The following is a 19,345-nucleotide window of genomic DNA, read 5'->3' as shown; positions in this document are numbered from 1 at the left end:
ATAGCATTTTCACATTTTAGATAAAATATGGTGCAAAGCGTAGACCGACTCTATTAAAAGTCTTAAACTAACAGCAGCGGCTTATTGTATTTTTCAAGTATGTAAATATGTCCATAATAGTCATAAATCAATCCCTAAAATAAGCTCATTGGGTGTCTCACTGCCAGTCTAATTTTACGTTGGACTTCTATGTAAATAGGAGGGATGTCACGAATATTCGCATTTGTATATACGAGTATTCACATCATTTCATACATTCGTATCGATATTCGCATCAAATAAAGCGAATGCGAATGAGTTTAAGGAGCGTAGTGTGATACTGAACGATAGGCAATTGTGTGGTCATGCACGGTCATTGTTTCGCATTTATTAGATTTACCGACATTTTACTGAATGATGGCGATTATAGGCGCCGATGGTCGTTCGCAGACACGTATACTCTCTACAGAATCGTGCGTGCCAGTCATTGTGAGACAAAACCGTAATTAAAAAATTGCAACAACATGGGAGTTAACAACGAAGGTATTATTATATGTACTTGCTATCAGGCGACCAGTCTGCTTTCTAGAGACGTCTACGAGTAGGTATTAGCTTATAACGACAGTATTACTATTTACGCTTCGTCGGCGGCTAGGCACCAAGGTAAGTACGCTCGCTTGGTTCGATCGGCTCACTTTATTGTTGTGGTTGCTAATTCCCAGCCACAAGATAACTCCTCCGCTACGCTCGTTGTCATAATTAACTCAAACGAATAAACTAGATAGCTATGTAGAGCAATGACGACGGTTATATATTTATTAAAAGAAGGGTAGAGTGGCATCATTTTATCTATCCGTTTAATTAGATTTTGACCGAATTATTTTTTTTTATCTAGAAGAAACGTCTGCGAACGATGCTATTAAGCTTAGTGGCCGTGAGTTCAGGTCTCACCCAAGACAGTAATTTTCCTATCATCGACATATATCTACGGACGAGCCTTACGGGCACTAAGAATGGTGCTAGTTCAGTGGTGTCACTCACGAATTCGAGCCAATCGTGCAGTCTAACGCAACTAGTTGCGACCAATCGCGCGCGTGGTGTGAAATTATCAAATTCATCAACCAATCGCGTTGTGGCGTTAGACTGCACGATTGGCTCTAATTCATGAACGCGACACCGCTGTACTGACCCACTCTTTTGCCTGTAAGGTCCATTTCTAGATATTCAACGTGTTTTTCTTTTTCCGTTAATTTCAAGGGTACATCCCTGAGCTTAAATTAAGTAACTTTCTCAAAGACACTGGTATTCTAATAAACTCCATTTCGGAGATAATCAATAATTATTTCTTTATCTTATAAGGCCCTTACGAACGTGTACACTAGCGTTAGGGTCTGTTTACATATTGATTAGTGTTTAGTATGAGTTGATACATTTGCTACTAAACGTAAGTACTATCTCGGACGATCGATGTTAGAAATAACATTGATGTGTCACAGTTTTCAATTGTTTGGTCGAGTTTGAAGGTAATGCCCTTGTTACAACTACGCTATAAGCAACATTTAATTGATTTTTATAAAAATAAAAAACAATATTATTTTTTTCCTTCTTAAGATTAATTATGCTATTGAGATTCCTTAAACGTACTTACCGATACCCCTAAGGTAACGGAATCCTATACAAACACGGGTGTATGTAGAGTCAAACCAAGATAAGTTGGCAGCGATTTTGATAACCCGTGCACCGTCTGGGCTATCAAAATTGCTGCCAACTTATCTTCGCTCGTAGAGATCGCTTTTTAGCGAAAAGACCGCCTGTTGTTACCTGGTTCTATTTTCCTTTAAAATTAATTTTTGTTTTACATGTATGTAAAATGTATAATTGTTGGTGCAATAAAGAATATTTACTTACTTACTTCACTGTCTTGGTTTGGCTCTAAATGTTTTCTACTGCGATGCTGCGGCGGTGAATGTTCGAGCTGTCGCGAGTCGCGACATGTACCCACGCAGTTCGCTGTAACGCGAATCATTCGGGCGAACTTGAACTCTAGTGGCAAATATATGAACTCGCCATAAACATTAATCAATGTGTAAACAGGCCCAAATGTGTAGGGTTATCTGAGTTATTTGAACTTAACAGATTAAACATTAAAGGTACTAATTCTTGGCGTAATAAAAATAATTGTACCTTAGCGTTTTTAGGGTTCCGTAGCCAAATGGCAAAAAACGGAACCCTTATAGATTCGTCATGTCCGTCTGTTTGTCCGATTATGTCACAGCCACTTTTTTCTGAAACTATAAGAGCTATACTGTTCAAACTTGGTAAGTGGATGTATTCTATGAACCGCATTAAGATGTTCACACAAAAATAGAAAAAAAAAAACAATTAATTTTGGGGGTTCCCCATACTTAGAACTGAAACTCAAAAAATCTTTTTTCATCAAACCCATACGTGTGGGATATCTATGGATAGGTCTTCAAAAATGATATTGAGGTTTCTAATATAATTTTTTTCTAAAATGAATAGTTTGCGCGAGAGACACTTCCAAAGTGGTAAAATGTGTGTCCCCCCCCCCCGGTAACTTCTAAAATAGCAGAATGAAAAAACTAAAAAAAATATATGATATACATTGTCATGCAAACTTCCACCGAAAATTGGTTTGAACGAGATCTAGTGAGTAGCTTTTTTTAATACGTCATAAAATTAAAAAAAAAAATTTTTTTTTTTCGTCAAACCCATACGTGTGGGGTATCTATGGATAGGTCTTCAAAAATGATATTTAGGTTCCTAATATCATTTTTTTCTAAACTGAATAGTTTGCGCGAGAGACACTTACAAAGTGAAAAAATGTGTGTCCCCCCCCCCCCTGTAACTTCTAAAATAACAGAATGAAAAATCTAAAAAAAATATATGATATACATTACCATGCAAACTTCCACCGAAAATTGGTTTGAACGAGATCTAGTAAGTAGTTTTTTTACTAAGTCATAAAATAATTTTTTTTTTCATCAAACCCATACGAGACCCAGACGTGTGGGGTATCTTCGGATAGGTCTTCAAAAATGATATTGAGGTTTCTAATATCATTTTTTTCTAAACTGAATAGTTAGCGCGAGAGACACTTTCAAAGTAGTAAAATGTGTGTCCAAACTCCAAAGTGGTAAAATGTTGAACGAGATCTAGTAAGTAGATTTTTTTTTAATACGTCATAAATGGTACGGAACCCTTCATGCGCGAGACCGACTCGCACTTGGCCGCTTTTTCTTAAAAATGAGATCGATAACTTGAAAAATTATAACACCTGCAAAATTGTAATAGTAAGCAAAATATAAAATGAGAAAAACTTGGAAACCACAAATAAAACGGCTCATATTCATAATAAATATTATAGGACATTAATTACACAAATTGACTCAGTCCCACAGTAAGCTCAATAAGGCTTGTGTTGAGGGTACTTAGACAACGATATATATAATATATAAATATTTATAAATACTTAAATACATAGAAAACACCCATGACCCAGGAACAAATATCCATGCTCATCACACGAATAAATGCCCTTACCAGGATTTGAACCCGGGACCATCGGCTTCATAGGCAGGGTCACTACCCACGAAGCCAGACCGGTTGTCGGTATTATAATTGAATATGAAGGTACAAAAAAGGTACAAAAATTTGGCTTTTATAGAATTTATATAACCACGGGAACATAGCGTAATAAAGTACACCCGCCATTCTGACTGTCAGGATGGCGGGTGTACTGTTTTTTGATGATAATGATAACTTTATGTACCGTGAGGTACAATTTTTTTTAAAGGAGGTACTAAATAGTACAATTTAGGTACAAAAATATGGTATGCTTTTTATTTAATTTTATTTAGGTACACCCGCCATTCTGACTCACGTTTTTTCAGGCCAGTGTATTTTGTAGCGTAGCCTAATAGTCTCACACGTTTGCTTGTACACGTAGCGCGGTGTGTTTGAAGATTTTCAACGCCGCCCTCTTGGTTCTAATTTGCAACAAATGGCGTCGCCGGCGCACGGGCGGAAGCGGCGCGACATCCGTCGAATTTGTACCCAACAACCCTCACTAGACACCCTCGACTAATGTCTAATTAACAGTTACAAGGATGCGTCCGGCGTTCATGCCTTGGAAGCTTGAAACACGATCGTAATTTTTCTTTGTTTTTTCGGCTCTATCCGTACTTATAGCTCTTCATATTTTCTTTAATGCCAATAACGTGCAAAATGCATGGCAATTAACAATCGGGTGTCTTATACACTTTTTTACTTCCATTGTGGTAAAAAAATACTCCTTCAAAATCATTTAAATAATTTTGGTACACTCCTTACACATACTATGAAAAGATAAACAATTTTTTATATGCGTATGACACATTGCGTCTCACGCTGCGAGAAATCGCTTAATTTACCACGTAAAACAATCTTTGGTAATTAGATTATTTGACGTAAAATGGTGTGCTGCAAACGCATTGCGTTTATCGCATAAAACAACTGCGCGCTTTATACATATTTTCGAATACCAACTGACAAAAAAATATGAAGATAATAACATGATAGGAGAGCCGCGGGTCAGAGGGATGGAATGGAATGCGCCAAGAATGCACTTTATCCTGCTCTGACCGCGTCTATCTGTCAAGTTTTTGAGTGGATCTGTTCATCGTTATGTGGAACAAAAAACACTTTGGGTTATCGCTCTAAACAATCGCGCGTTTAGGGATTTAAACGCTTATAAATTGACAACGGAGGCGTCAATAAAGTGGAGGTACATTACGTTGTGTCCACACGTCTTCTCGCTGTGTATGGAGAGACATGGGAGAGACTATGTAAGAAAACAAGAGCTGAGAGCTCCGTAAAGTCAAGCCGCGCCTTGCCTCCTCGCCAGTCAAGTAGAACTAGATTCTCGACAACATACCATAAATGGCATAAGGACCGACTCTTGCGAGCCAATTAAATGCACAATAATGTAAAGCAGCTATGAACTAAGAATGTGAGGGCTCGAAAACAACTTTGTGCTAACTTATATGGCTGGACCCATTGAACTACAGCCGATGTGTTCGAACGACTACATGTATTATTTATATCTTATTCCAAAGAATATACCAGTTGTTTTTTTCCGATTTCAAATAAACAGAACTAATGTTTCATGCAAGAACTAAGAAAGAAACAAAAACAGATCTTTTATTTTAAATGGAACGATATTTTTAACGAAAAAAAGTGTTGCTAACTCGATGTTATCTTTTTTGACGAAGGATCAGAGATGCCATAAGACGGCGGAAGATTTCTGAGAATTCAAGCATTGGAATCTCACCGCACTGCCATATAAACTATAGATATTAAACTTGTTAGTGTTTCAGCTTAATACATGTACGATCACGTCTGAAAATATCGATACGAATAAAGTGCCAAAAATATGTATACACGACTATTGCTCATATACTAAGGTAGTGTATAAACATTTTTTCCTATCGATATTTTCAAACGTGACTGTACTAGTAACAAATACTATAAGGTACTAAACTTTTTGAAAATAACGTTTATGCGCATTATAAACTATAAGTTACTTACCTGTTGGAAAATTTATTATAAATTAAAGACTATTACCGATAGGTAATTTAGGTCATCTAATGCCTTTCAAATCAGTTTGCCGGTATAGATATGTTGTTACATAGAGGGGGGCGATCGGTGAGGGCAGCTAGGAATGCCGGTGTTTCAAGTGCCTACCTATAAACATTCATAGTAAATGCTGCGTCAAGGCAAATGACGGTGAGTCAGGTGACGACGTAGCAATGCAGTGGCGTGATGTTATGACACGTTATTCTCGTATCTATCACAATTGTTTTGTGAGGAATGATTAATGCTGCATTTATATAATACATATGTTAATGTACATATATTTTCTTGCATAAGTAGGTAATAGAATCATGCGGTTTCATTGCTATCGTTATAACATGTTAATCCTGTCTGAGTCTGTCTGTTAAAAGGACAACTTTTACTCGTAAATACTTAAAGACACTTTGTTTTGAGGTGTTATAATTTTGGTTATTAATTAGTTATTAAAGGAGCTACTGTAAAAAAAAATTGTACTACAAGTAATCTAGTGTATTCTTTTGACGAAAGACTCACTGAACACTCGATGAGCGCCAAAAAATGACGTTGAGATTTCATATTGCAGGCAATTTTATAATTATATTTGTTAAGGAATAAAGTGTGTATTGTATTTTACGAAAGATGTCCTGGCATCGAATCAATGGTCGGTAAACGGTAGCAAGCGGATTCATTGTGTGCCGGATTAAACTGTCGCTATTAAGGAAAGGAAGCGCAGGCGCAGGCAGGAGTACGGCGTGCGAGGAGCGCGGCGCGGGGGGCAGCATTGTATGCAGATGTAACACACGCCCGCGCCGCGCGCGTCCCATCCGCCATATTGGGATCGCAGTACGTGTGTGACAAAGCGAGTCCAAATAATACGAGTATCCGATAGATAGAGCCAAGCGGGCCAGACTGAGCGGCGCGCCGCGCGCTGCGCGCCCAGACCGATCGGCGCCTGCGCGCACAAAGGGCTCATTGTATTCCAAGCCATCCATTTCTTTAGAAGGGACCCTTCATTTTTTCTTCAGTCTCGATACCAGAATGACACACAAACAATAGGTTTCCGTCCCTTTATTGGCACCTTAGTTTTTTTGCCATGTTTCAAATGGACCTACCTTCCTCCGAATCACAACCTGTTCGATTTACTGAACGTTTGTCCATTTTAGGCTTCCGATACTGGCAAAGCTTTTTTTCTTACAGTAGGTACAGTCAGCATCAAAAGTCGGCATCATTCTGTAACAGCTTAACAAAAAGTGATGTCTTTAATATAGAACAACTAAGACTGTAAAAGATATATTTTTGAACGCGAATTTTAGAAAATTATCTACATTTGGAAAAGTTATACGGAATATCAGATACTTTTATCGCGTTGTTTCATCCGCTACTTTTGATGCTGACTGTACAGTCACGTCTAAAAATATCGATACGATTAAAGTGCCAAAAAATATGTACACATTATTATATATATGGGCTATAAGGTCTTGTGTACATATTCTTGGCCTAACAAAGTTTTACAAAATAGGCATGAATATGGTTACTAAAGTTACAAGTTTTACGTTGGTTTGTACCTGTAAGTACATAAAGGTATCATAAAAAACAACAAACAACGTAAACATCAAAATGGATTTATTTGCCATTAATTCCAATTGCTTGTTTAATATTACTGATATTTATACATACACTCTGTAACAGTCTGTCTGTATGTATTTAGATACGCGGTAGCGTGTCCGGCCAAGTTCAAAGAAAAAGGAACTGGCAACGCAGCAACCGTGTGTAATATTACACGAACCATTTCGAGCAACTTTTGACCCCTTCACAACTTCAAAGCTATTCAACCTGCACATTTGAAATTTTGCAACATTTATTCAAGCTCCTTAGCTTGTCTAGAATACAAAATTTTGAAAACGTAGCTGAAACAGTTTTTGATAAATTAACGTTTAAAAACCGGAATTTATGTGATTGATTGACTTATAGATCAAAAACGCATACTTCGTACTTCATATTGAACTTGGCTCTCATTTTACATTTATGTTTTTGACGGGATGTCTTTGATAGACATTTATATTTATATGTTTTTTATAGACGAATACGGGTGTGGAGATAGTATGAAATGTATCAATACTTTGAAACTCGGGGTAGGATATAGCCTATATCACATAAATCACTAGCTGTAATAAATTAAAAACCTGTAAAATAAAGTATGTAATAAGTAAGTAGTTGCAGATGAAGTACTTAAATTCGTATTTACTCATGTCGGTATAGTTTTTACTTCTATCGGCGAGGCAGTTTCCTCGACACTATGCGGGCAGACGCCCACGGACACTCGGCGTCCCACGAAACAGGTTTCCTCTCACCGACCACGGCAAGCCGCCGGTGCTCGTTCACTATTCCAATCAGAAGAAAATTCCGACTCCGAATTAGATCTTAGATTCGATAAAGGCATTTAACAGTTTTAAGAGTCTATATAAAGACCACTACAATTTAGTTAACCGCAGTAGACTAAACAAGCAAACACGCAATCCGATATGCAAGACGCACTAATAGTAAGTACTTACAAGGAGCGTTATTCGTATAGGTCTATCTGTATGTATATTATGTCATCGCAGTGAAATGTTATCTACATCCGCCTGTGGAAGTCCAACCCACGTGATGACAAACATCACGTCAATTTCTTCCACCGTCGTATAGCTATCGTTTCTGTGAAATCAAAAGACGTTACTTCATTCATTTCATTGATTAGATTAGTGCGGGTACGAATATACTATCTGATATCTATATGCATGCTTATAGGCAAATATGACTGCAGTACCATCAGCCATCCATTCGCAAACACCAAGACGCTGCATATCAATCAATAAACATTATAATTATGAAATTGCGTATAATTATAAATAGCTAGTTGTCATGTTTTCTGAATTATTTTTCTCACTGCACCCACATTCGAGAATTTCAGTTTTGCACTATGGTTGACTGATAGAGAATGCCTTAAGGCACTAAGTCCGCCAATTGTACTTATTTTTATTTTGCAATAAAGTTTAAATAAATAACTACTAGTAAGTAAACTTTGATATGTTACATAATACAGTATACCGTATGCGAATAAAGGTGAATTTTATTATAGGTTCGGGCGTTTAAAATGATATGCATTTTTAAAATATCTGTTTTATTCTTTTGTTATTACCTATATCGCAAATAGCCATGTTTAATGAATACAGTGATCTAATCGATGGAATAATCTGAGCTACAAATAACTGATGGCCGTGGTCACTTGGCTAGGCGCCGGGTCGCCCTCGCCGGGCACCCATTGCACAAATGGCACCAGCGCGCTACAGTAAAGACTAATTTACATTTAATACCGCTCAGACCAGACTAGTTGGCTACAGGATCTATTAATACGAACTGGGTATTCTTGTTAGTTTGTGCTTAGATTTTGAGTTAGTACCTTAGTTTAGCCAACTTGGGCAGTGTTTATTTTATAGGAGCGTCGGTCAGAAATGTCAGAACCACAAATAAAATCAGACTAGCGTGACTCGCCGTATATCTTTTTGAGAAGCCGTATGTGATCATTAATACAGTAACTTTATACATTAGTGTTTGCGTCAAATCCGGTAGTTATGATTTTTTGCAGACTTGTTTATGATGTTGGCCAAATGAAGAATCCCATAGACCTAAAAGCTTCCGAGATAAAAAGCCTTTCAAAGTTTATAATTTTTTCGAACTTGAATTAGTAGGGTAAGTTATATATCATTTTCATATAATTGAGGGACTAAAAAGTACGGAACCCTCGGTGGGCGAGTCCGACTCGCATATGTCCGGTTTTTTTAGTTTTTAGGGATCTGTACCCAAGGGTCAAACGGGACCCTATTACTGAGACTCCGCTGTCCGTCCGTCCGTCCGTCTGTCACCAGGCTGTATCTCATAAACCGTGATAGTTAGCCAGTTGAAATTTCTACAGATTATGTATTTCTGTTGCCGCTATTACAACAAATACTAAAAACAGAATAAAATAAATATTTCTTTCCAATTTCGAGGTTCTCATCCAATCACCGAAGTTAAGCAACGTCGGGCGGGGTCATCAGTACTTGGATGGGTGACCGTTTTTATAGATAATGGTACGGAACCCTTCCTGTGCGAGTCCGACTCGCACTTGGCCGGTTTTTAATTACCAAAGTTGCGTTCAGCGCTCGAGGTTAAATGCAGATCCCAATAGGCAGCTACATGTTATGTAGGTATATGAAATGTGTTATAGGTGCCTTATTTGAATTTCAACTTAATCAATAGGGTAAATTGATAATAACATTAATAACTGCCGACTTGAAAACTAAGTACAATTAGTTTTTGAACGTTGTAAACAAATGAACAAGTGGTAAAAAATACCTACTGCATAAGCTAGTCGGACTAAACTCACTCTGCATGTCATCATTCATGTCAATTTTCTGAATGGAAATGTCACATTTATAATGATACTTTCCCTGCATGCCAAGTTTAGATGGACTCTGCATGCATGCCAAGTTTAATACTTTTGAATTTTTTAGGGAAATTAGTCGGACTAATAAGGCTTTTTTTGGGATTAACCGTTCGCCAAGTGAATTCTGAAAGGCAACTAGACTGTTTGAAAGCTGAAAGGCGTCTAACCAATAAATCACGGTGTAATCAACGGCTAACTGTGCCTTTTAAAGAACGGATACCTGACAGTTAATGTTCAAATACGTCCGTATATAGGTACCCATTTAGGGCAGCAAACTTGGCTGCAATAAGTGCAAGCGCTTTGAGAATATGATGGCTTTAACGTTTAGACCATTACGTAGTGGTCCAAGGCCAAGTCCATCAATTGTGACTGTTGTGTTTCACTGCATCTCATAAAATACAGAATGTTACAAATTTACAGGATAAGAAGGTATTTTTGTAAACTAATGTCTATCAAGTACTAGCGACACGCCCCGGCTTCGCACTTAGCAAATACTTATTACACTTAAGGCGCAGGGTAGGGCAAGGCATTCTCCATATAAACCTTGAGCAAGTTGTATTTGTTAGTTTTGGCACTAAATTAAATATAGCATTTAATTTAATTTTTTGCTTGTATATATTGGATATACGCAGAACTTGATGTAGAAATTTTTCTTTATTAAAAAAATTAATAAATACAAAAAAAATAATAAAAAAAATACATCAAGCTAACAGAAAAATAAGCATATTTACCAAAAATAATAACTGTAGCGCAAACATAAACGAAGAAAAACGCGCACAAAGTTTGTATGGAAAGAGCTTGCCCTACCCTTCGCCTTAAACCTTTATCGATAATCAGTATAATCACTATATAGATAGGTAAACACCGCATGCAAACCCGTTCAGTAGTTTTTGAGTTAATCGCGAACATACTTTTGTGGGACTTTGTTTTATAAGGTGTAGTGATATATGTAGTACAGTCAGCATCAAAAGTTTGACAAAAGTGGATGTTTCTATATGTAGGACAATTTAGACTGTGAAAGATATACTTTTGAAGGTGAATTTTAAAGATTTATTTATTATCTGCAAACGATCCTACAAAAAAAAGGAAAAAATCATCGTTTCTGCCAGGATCGTGCTCTAATTACTGCCGAATCTACTTCGGGTCGGGCTCGTTTAACATACAACCGAAAAAGGCGGAAAATGTGACGGGTATAGCTTAGTCCTACCTTGTAGGTTTAGGTACTTGATAGATAACTGGCAACGTTTATTTTAATTCTGAACTATCGCCCTGCTGAAGGAATAAAGATCTGCAGGCGATTTCTTTCTGAAAGTAGCAAGCATCTGAGTCAGTCGATAGTTGTACATATTGTGTTGTTTGAAGAAAAAATATATAAATATTATCAGAATCTACCTGGAGCGTTTACATTCCCCACCTCAGATAGACCGTATCTCTTTTACAGTAAGTACTTATACCTAAACCTAATACAATAATAATATAACCTAATACAATAATATAGGTCTACCTAAGTACATAAGTCTATTTATTCTAATTCTGGTCTAATTAGCAAAGTTCACCTTTAAACCAAAACAAAGTGGAGATAATAATATATTGTGATGTCGAGAAGTCGAGAACGTATGCAACGGTTTTATCCGCGTGACTGATAATGTTACAGTGCGATAAACATCCTGTCATTTTCCAGGCCATTCGCATCAGAATTATAGGTAGGTATACCTAGTGGGTACGATCTGTTTAACGGTCACCGTGATTGCACAACACGTTATGTATTTACGATTTCGATCATGCCATTAATTGTCAAGGGGCTCTCTGGCCAATGACCTTCGGTCTGAATCCCTTAGTTTTCTAATGGTTTTTGTAGCTTATCATATTAACAGCAACGGCTTTAAGCAATATAGTATCCCATATTTACTTAAAAGTTCATTGTCTTCGAGATATTTGGCATCGAAGTTGAACAATTTTAAGCAAAAAAATGGTTATCTGGCCATAACTTTTGTGTTAATTAGTTTTAAATTAAAATCGCGTTTTTATTCTTAACATAATAAATATCCTCTTCCTTTTAATATCCAAAAACAAAGAAATAAACATACATAATAAAACTTACTATCAACTTAAACTAAAGATAAAAAATTTGGCCCAAATCGCCGTTTTAAATTAAAATCTCTGACCAGTTTTTAGAGACGTCAAAGACGAACCCAAATATGAAGATATCGTATAAGTATGTGAGATCCTTCACAGCAATCGAGTTATGAAAAAAGTGTAATATTCATTCATTCAACAACAATAGAGGTAAAATATTGAAGAACCGATAGCCGTTTCCTTATAGGGACCGTGCGCGTTGGAGGGTCTGCCATCTTGTGGCCTGAATCGGAACCATAAACATGTACATTTACACGTCACGTATTTTCTTGTGCATAGTAGGTTCTGCCATCTTTTGGGCTACATCGGAACAATAAACATCACATATACGCCACGCGCCAAAAATCTGACGGCTCTTGTGCTGCCTCCTACAGTTCATGCACGCTCCCTATACTGTAGTGAAAATGTAAGAGTAACCGCTCAAAACTTGTCAAAAATCGATGAAAACCGCGGGGAGCCCGTTAACCAAAGGATAAAAGGCACCCATTCCAGTATAGTTCGAGTCAGAATGGGTGCTTTTCACCCGAATACGAGGAAAATAAAATAGTAGTGTTTTTTACAAAACATGAGTCTAAATTTAACTTTTATAGTTCGTATTTTTGAGGGTACTTTCAATTAACATTTTAATATCAGAATGGAAATTATAAGTACAACTAATCCAATTTAGAACGCTAGTGCGCATTGCTTATCGTAAAAAGAAAACTTACATGGAAAGTAAAACGCCCTAGAGCAGTAACGTCTCACTTTCATCCCGCTTCATAAATAAATAAATATTGAGCCACTTTGAGAGTATGAAAAATGAAAAGAATCGACTACCTGAAATACAAAAATTAAGAACATAAGTTTTTCGGGATTGTATGTTTGTTTGTATCGGTACCTATTTGCGCACTTCGGCCCGGACGGCTTGGTCTATTTTAAGTTTTGAACGCAACATCAATGATCGTTAGATTCGTTATTTATAGTTTGGAAAAGGATAAGTGACACAAGGTATAAAAGTATTTATGTAAGTACCTAACCTAAATACCTAAACAATTAGTTGTGTGTGATACTTATGAATATTTAAATTGAGTAATGGCTGTGTAAATCGTCTATCACTCTACCACTCTTTGGGTCATCGCGTTCGGTTCTTGGCAGATAGAATTTGAGTCCAAAGAATCTTTAAATATGTAGATCAATTGGTTTGTGCGACATCTGTAACGTATGAGTTAGCGGTGCGGTGACTGACCTAACGTAATTGCCACGTAACGCTGTGATGCCTGTGACGATAATTACTTGCAGATGAGATAACAAAACCGCAAGTTTAGACCTCTTAGGGCCACCCCACACTAACGTCTTTTTAGCGTCGGCCGGCGTCAAATGATCTCTATGGAAAATGGCGCTACTAAGCATTTGCGCCGACGACGTTGCGTTAAGCAACAGCCACGCCATAGAGTTGGTTAGACGCCTACGATCGGGAGACGCTAGTATGGGGTGGCTCTTAATCTGGTCTACTCTTCGTAGATATTTAGGGTACTTAGGTATTAAAACATACTTGTGGGCAGATTTTTTTGTTGAATATTTGTTTACCTATCTTGTTTTTAAAATTTGTCTGGTTTAAAGATCTACTCATTCAGAGCGGGATAAATACAAAATAACAACTTGTCTGAGTAAAATATATGTAATCAAATATCAAATATCAAATATCAAACATTTATTCAGCAAATAGGCCACAGGGGCACTTTTACATGTCCATTTTTACAAACAATAAATTAAAAAAAAAAAAAACAATTACAAATATCGAATCTATGAAATAATAAATACTTTATTAGAGATGTATACTGTCTCTAAATGTCAAATTACACAAAAAAAACTATGATAAAAAAATAAAACCATAAAATACTAAAATTCTTTAGAGATGTATAAGTCTCTAAGTGTCAGAGATAAAATATAAAAATATATATTAAATTATCCTTAGAGATGTAGAGGGTCGCCAAGGCTTGAATTCTTATATAAATAATTAAAAGACAAAAAAATTAAAACAGACAAGAACCGAATGAAGTGTCTCACGTTAATGTCACTCAAAAGTAAAGTTACATACTTTAACATAACCTGTACCCCGTGTAAGCTTAAACAGACCGGTCTCCACAAACAGCACCCGTTCACGAGTATGACGTGTATCTCAGCCATCGCCTCCCTCAACCTTCATTCGGGAAAGTGGCAACCCGATCAACGACGCCACCGTAAGTAAAGACTTTTAAGCGAGCATGACATGTTCAAGCTGCCGGGTTGTATTAATATAAATATAATAAAAAAAATTGTGAGATACAACATTTGTGCTTGTAAGTTACATTAAAGACGGCATAGCGCCACATAAACGCGACTACATATTATTCATAAGGAGTGCCTACCTATAAAACTAAATTATAAATTTAAATTGACTTAAGAGATGTACAGGTCTCTAAGTGTCCAAATCATTAAAATAGGTATTAAAATAAAATGAAATTTAAAATAAAATAAAATTTAAAATAAAATAAAATCTTAGAGGTGTATAAGGTCTCTAAGTGTCCAAAACTAAAATAATACAATCAAACGAGAACATGATGTTCTCTTGTGTCAGTTCTACTGGACGCTAGTATGGTTATTTCACAGGAAGAAAACGAAAACACTATTACTGACATTTTTATCATACTATCAAGATCAAGCTACTGGCTTAAAGGCATCCTTATCATCTATGAAATCATTCACAGCATAATACGCCTTACTTAACAAAGAGCTCTTAACGTGTGACTTAAATTTGTTAAGAGGCAAATTCACTATATCAGTGGGAACTTTGTTATAAAAACGTGTACAGTTCCCGACGAAAGACGTACTAACCTTACGGAGGCGGTGGGCGGGCACAGCAAGTTTATGCTTGTTTCTAGTGTTATAGTTATGGATATCACTGTTAAGCTTGAATTCGTTAATGTTTTTCCGAACATACATAATATTCTCAAGTATGTATTGAGATGCAACGGTAAGAATGCTTGCATCTTTAAATTTCTCTCTTAGGGATACTCGAGCGCCCAGTCCATAGATGGAACGTACAGCTCGCTTTTGCAGTACAAATATTGTCTGAATGTCTGCCGCTTTTCCCCACAACAGAATTCCATACGACATAACACTATGGAAGTAACTAAAGTTAACCAGCCTGGCCGTCTCTACGTTTGTTAGCTGTCTGATTCTCCTCACTGCATAGGCTGCTGAACTAAGTTTGCCGGCTAAAGTGGCTATATGTGCATGCCATTGCAGTTTTGAGTCTAAAGTGACTCCCAGGAAAACAGTTCGATTAATGTACTCGTTAAGTTCCGAAAATACCATACTTTTTGATAACTTAGTCGAAGATTATTCACGAACAACGGTGAAATTGCGCTTAATATTGTTAAGAATAGGGCACTATTAATGCACCTAATTTTATCACGCACGCACGCACGTCCACGCACATAGAGGGTTTATGATAGAGTAAACCCAAGTTAAGTTAGCAGCGATTTTGATAGCCCAGACGGTGCACGCGTTATTTTAAACGTCAAACGTCTATGAAATTATGACGGATACTTGACACTTGCACCGTCTGCGCTATCAAAATCGCTGCCAACTTATCTTGTTCTGACTTTATAAACTCTGGCAAATCTACTTTCTTAGTAAAATAACCGGCCAAGAGCATGTCGGGCCACGCTCAGTGTAGGGTTCCGTAGTTACTCTTCCGTCACAATAAGCTAAACTGGAGCTTAAAGTATAGTAAATTGTTAACCAAGGGATGAAACGGTACCTTTCACCCGAGTTAAACAAATAGGCAAATTTGCATAATCAGTACCTAATTAAAGTAAGTCTTTTTACTATGTCGGGGAAACTTTTTGCGATAACTCAAAAACAGCTAAACTGATCATGTCCGCTATAGTTTTCATTTAATGTCTTTCTTAAGCTCTACTTCCACGATTTTTTTCATATTTTTTGGACCTATGGTTCAAAATTTAGAGGGGGGGGGGACACATTTTTTTTTCTTTTGGAGCGATTTTCTCCGAATATATTCACTTTATCAAAAAATGTTTCTTGAAAACCCCTATTACTTTTGGAAGACCTTTCCAACGATACCCCACGCTCTAGGGTTGAAGCGAAAAAAAATCACCCCCACTTTACGTGTAGGGGAGGTACACTAAAAAAAAAAAATTTAGATTTTATTGTTCGACTTTGTCGGCTTTATTGATTTATATATCCATGCCAAATTTCAGCTTTCTAGCACTAACGACCACGGAGCAAAGCCTCGGACAGACAGACAGACAGACAGACAGACAGACAGACAGACAGACAGACGGACATGGCGAAACTATAAGGGTTCCGTTTTATGCCATTTGGCTACGGAACCCTAAAAGGCCCGAAATTCAAATTCTCTACATATGGGAGGACACTAGGACAGTTCTTCGTGCCTGCATTTTTTATATTCGCCTAAATATTTGGCACCTTTTTCTACAGACGGAATTTTCTGACACAATAAAAAAAAACTGGTAGAAACCTAGCTGGTGGATAATAAAAACTTTCTTATTCTTTCTTTCTTTCTTATTCTTATAGCTAATGCACATTCCCAATTTCATAAATATACAGCTTGTATTTTTGATACGACCGCATTAGGGTTTGCAATTAGGGTTTTCAGTCCGAATATTCGGATAGTTGAGATTATTCGAATATCCGAAAATAATCGATTATCCGAATCCGAATAAACGGATATTTTAGATAACACAGAAATTACGTTTACAGTACATATGGGGCTACTTTATAGCACTAGTGCGAGAAGTAGCATATTACGTTACTGTGTCGAACATTTAAAGGGCCATATGTACTGTAAAACGTTGTACGATACATGTGCGAATAGGTAATTCGCAACTCGTGTCGATTTAAAACACTCCCTTCGGTCGTGTTTTAATTTATCGCCACTCGTTTCGAATTTCCTATTTTTCGCACTTGTATCGTAATGTACTATTTTAACTATGTTTCAATACAAATACTACCCCCACCACATAAATGATTACTATAATAATTAACATAACGTTATCTTTAAAACCGTACTTAATAAGGAGAGTTTATATCTGGATTAACATGGTTGGAAATACATCTAGTGCCTAAACTCATGTTCATTCGTCATGAAATAGTTAGCAATACTTACTTACTCCACTGGCTCAGTGGCCCAAAAAGCATCTTGGCCTCTGACACAAGAGAACGCCACGTCATAGTCACCACTCTACCCTATTCTTCATCACTCCACGCTAGTTGGATACTCCGGGGGCAGACAGGTCTTTTAAGGCTACATTACTCCAGCGGTATATCTTCTCACAGCTCGATTCTCTGCCATCCTCTCCAAGTGACCGAACCAGCGAAGTCGTGCGGCTATAATCCCGCCAATTATGTTGGGCGCCGTAACTAGCTTCTCTGGGTCCCTATTTTTCCTATGCCTTCAACTTCTATCTTCTTCTCTGATAGGTTCCACAAGCAATAAAATCAATAGCAAAACCTGAATCATTTGAAACCGCCTTAAATAATTATTTATTAGATAAAAAGTTATTATTCTTTGCAGGAGTTTTTTGAAGATACCTTTCCGACAAAATAGAATACTAGTTTTTTTTAAAGGTTTATTTTTACCTATATAGCTGTGCAATGTAATTAATAAGATTAGTTTTAAGTATAAGTACTTATAGTATAAGAATAAATTGCTGTGCCCTTACAGGGTCTGTATTCAATGTAATATATGAGCAATAAAGATGTTATGAGTTATGAGTAGGTCTTCCGCCAGAAATTCGTTTTCGTCACTAAGAGCTTGCTCTCTTTTTTCCGAGTCAGAGTCCAAATGTGAAACATACCCAATATACCCATGCATTAAAATCTAATTACTGTCTTGTAGATTCGAAGCTTGACCAGTCTACCGATCAGCTTGGACACTAGAACTCGGTGGAGCGAAGGTCTGTGAAATTAGCATCTCACTATTTGATATGAGTTCTAGTAGCACCCTTAATAGTTCATTAATCCTGGGTGGTTTTTTGTCCATGGTTCTGCTGATTTACGCAATAAAAATAAAGTAAGATGCTAACTTTGCATTATGGTACTCTAGCATCCCAGCAGTTGTGAACTCCATGCTTATTTTAGCGCTAGTTTTACGAATTATATTACTTGGAATAAATCAATAAATATTTTGTTTCATTTATAACTATTAACGAAATTATCCGCAATATTCGGATAATACAAATATTCGTCCGATATTTTGATTCGGATAATTCGAATCCTAGTGAGTATTGTATTCTTTGATTCGAATATTCGGTCACCGCATATTCAAAGGAATCTTTCATATGTTTTTCTAAAAATTACGACTTTTATTTTCCTCACTATATATTTGCGCGTAATATATCATCACTACTTTATTTTATTCATATCGTCGTACTTATTGACGCGATCTCACAAGCACTGTCAAAAATGATAAATATGTATGATGTACCCGAATACATTGTGGCTTGAAAGATTTCCAAAAATTGATTACGTTCTGGTAGTCTGGTAGTTAAGTTTGTTTTAAAAATATCTTTCTACTCGTATCCTGGCTTTAAAACCTACATTTCGTATAAATTTGCGGTTATGTTTAATACACACTGCATAGGGTGCATAAGTTCCTATAGTTTTCGAGTAAAATGGACAGACGGACCAGACATAACGTTTCTGCCACTTTGAATCCGTAATGACTCTTGCACATATATCATAATCAATCGCGTATACGTAATATGAGTGTCCCGAGCAAAGGAAAATGTGGTTGTAAAGTGCTTTAGATTCAATTATTTCCTACGGTCCCGAGACAACAGGAATAATCTTAGTATTTACATAAAATTCTGTTCGTTCCACTGCAGTGTGCAGTCGGCTCGGACAAGTGGCAATGATATCATTATCTGTGCGAAACAGTAGGTACATCGTGTCAGTATTAGCATTGAGCGAGCGATAGTGGATAGAGAAGTGCTTACTGAAACGACGTAACTAGCCGACAACGCGTGTGGTGGCACGTAGGCGCCGCCCGTGCCCCCGTGCGAAACAATACTAACAATACCTACCTCATATCATACGATTATTATAAATTTACGATTAGCTTAGACGCATTATGACCATAAACTC

At 36.9% G+C, this 19,345-nt stretch overlaps 1 long non-coding RNA gene across 1 annotated transcript; it reads left to right on the top strand.

The window, feature by feature from the left end:
- The first annotated feature begins 167 nt into the window (after window positions 1–167).
- LOC133523660 (uncharacterized) lies at window positions 168–17,962 on the top strand. Its single transcript, XR_009800263.1, has 2 exons — window positions 168–642; window positions 17,537–17,962. It is a non-coding gene; the product is annotated as an uncharacterized LOC133523660 (long non-coding RNA).
- Window positions 17,963–19,345: the final 1,383 nt, after the last annotated feature.

The sequence above is a fragment of the Cydia pomonella genome, chromosome 1 (assembly GCF_033807575.1).
Source record: "Cydia pomonella isolate Wapato2018A chromosome 1, ilCydPomo1, whole genome shotgun sequence".
NCBI lineage: Eukaryota > Metazoa > Arthropoda > Insecta > Lepidoptera > Tortricidae > Cydia > Cydia pomonella.
This window is presented reverse-complemented; position numbering and strand designations above follow the sequence as displayed.